The sequence below is a fragment of the Psammomys obesus genome, unplaced genomic scaffold, assembly GCF_907164565.1.
Source record: "Psammomys obesus unplaced genomic scaffold, mPsaObe1.curated_primary_1811, whole genome shotgun sequence".
NCBI classification, from domain to species: domain Eukaryota; kingdom Metazoa; phylum Chordata; class Mammalia; order Rodentia; family Muridae; genus Psammomys; species Psammomys obesus.
Window position 1 is genome coordinate 7,228,245 of NW_026588752.1, and position 2,331 is coordinate 7,230,575.

A 2,331-nucleotide genomic window follows, 5' to 3' on the forward strand; every position below is an offset into this window, starting at 1 on the left:
TGTGCTCGAACCACCTGCAGGCTGTGCGTTAAGGGCCACTCATAGCAGATAACCCCACCTCCTCCAAGGTGCTCCCTCTCACAGTCATTTGAGGGGACTGAGGGGCACTCTCCCAAGCCTGGGGCAAGTGCTCAGCCCCAAGTCCTCAGCGCAGGCAACAACACCAGACTACGACCACCAGGTGGCGCCATGACACCACGCTGGCCCCCGAGGCCTGCTGGAAGATAAGTTACTGGCCCCTGACCCTGCTTCAAACTGACATGGTCCTGGAAATACTGCAGTGAGCCAGCAGTGTCACACGTGAGGCCCAGGTGAGGACACTGGAGCCTGGCAGCCTTAGTGACAGTCAAACTATACAGGGGATGCAAGAAAGGCCCGAGGACAGCTGGGAGGACACAGGTGCTTAAGACGTGTGTGTGTGTGGGGGGGGGAGAAGTTCCTGAAGGTGACCTTCAGCAGGCCCTGCGCCTCTAAGTCTGCACGGGTGCTGATCGATGAAGCACCCACAAGGACAGCAGCACAGAGATCCACCCAGCAAGTGGCCAATGCTTAAACAGTAGCACCATCAGCTCAGTACGGGGACACAGGCTGGCGGTGGTGATCTATGGCCACAATCCACAGAGCCAGCATCAGCCAAAGCAACCTGTCAGAGGCACAGAAACAGAAGCAAGATGGGAGACATCCTTATGAAGGGCAGGGCTGAACTACACCCTGCCTACAGGGCTACCCGGGAGCAAGGGAGGGCCATTTTCTGCATGCCCTTCCTGCAGTCCTGACCCTGACCCCCTCTCATACCCACAGAGCTGGGGCCCCAGCCCACATAGACTCGTGTGCTCCGTGGTGGTGCCAAGCCACCAATGTAATTACACACTCCTGCTGAGAGCGTCATAATTACACTTAATGGGTTCAGCAGTAACAAGCGCCTCTGCCATAATGGGGCTGCAGAAAACAGAAATCAGCCTCCTGCTAGCGCAGCACTGGCCTGCCTCCGACAGGCAACACAGTGCTCCCTGGCCAGAAGACTCTAGTGTTCTTACCCCGTCCTTGTCCATATCTGGCCAAGAGCCTGTGGCTCCAAGGGGCTCCTGCACACCCCACACCAGGCAATTCCCAGCTTTGCCAAGCTCAGTCACACCACTCTGCACTATTCTCCACCTGGGTGGGCAAGTGGTGATGAGCGGTGGGTTTTCTAGGCTGGCCTTACTGTGGTGGTTACCCTCACGCAGCTCAGCAATGAATTTTAATTTCCAAGGTGAGGGGGTGCTGCTCTGGATCAGGGAGAACAGGCTTGGGGAGGAAGCACAGAGCTGTGGGGGACAGGAATCCTGTTACACTGGCCATGGAAGGTCACCAGCAGGGTACACGGTCAGACCCAGACTAACATAAATGGTTCCCTGGCCTGACTGGACTCTGAGCCTACCAGGTGCCATGTCCTTCCAAGGCTGCCTACCAATGGACGGGGTGGGTGTCCCTCTCTCGGAAGTACTAGGCCCTACTACTGGGACCACTCTGAGCTCTGCCTGCCCCATTCCCAGAAGAGGCGGTCAGTGGAGACGGGCTTTCCAGCTCATCCTGGCTACTCCCAACCCACTCTGACTCCAGAATCACGGATGAGAAGACTGCCCAGGACTGAAGCCTGCCTCTTGACTTCTTTGGCTTCTTAAAGGCTTAGCCCACATTCAGCCACTCACATATTCTCAAAGAATATGAGCTCTACTCTTCTGAAGCTGGCTCACCTGGACTGTGTCTAGAACCTTCCGTCAACCCACTATGTAATCCCCGGTCCCCAGCTGTTACCTTCCCACACAGCTACTGCCAAGGCTGATACCAAGGTTGGAGTGGCCTTCCCTGAATGAATGAGTGTTGCTTCTGGACAAGAGGCAGGCCTGGGCATCTTTGGAGCAGGGGGCACTTGCAAGGGGCTTGCCAGGGCTTCTAAACTAGTCGAGGAGAAGGTGAGGTCTGGAGCCCAGGGCTGGTCTGTTTCAGGCACAGACCTGGGACCTGCCTAAGCTGGGGGGGGGGGACCTCCTACAACAGCAAGGACACACCTCATGTGCCACACTCCCCCCAGCCCCCTTCATGATGTGGGCAGCTAAGGACAGGAGGCACCAACTGGTCACATCACGTGGATCGGGGTGACTTCCAGAGGCTTAATTACAACAGATAGATTTTCCGGGTTTAATTAAAATTCCTGCAGGCTTTGAACTGACTTCTACAAATTAGAATTAATTTCCATGGGGGTCAGAAGGAACCAAACGGGTATGTCAGAGGGGTGGTGCTGCCACAGCCCACGGTCTGAATCCAGCCAAGTGCAGGAACCTGATCCCT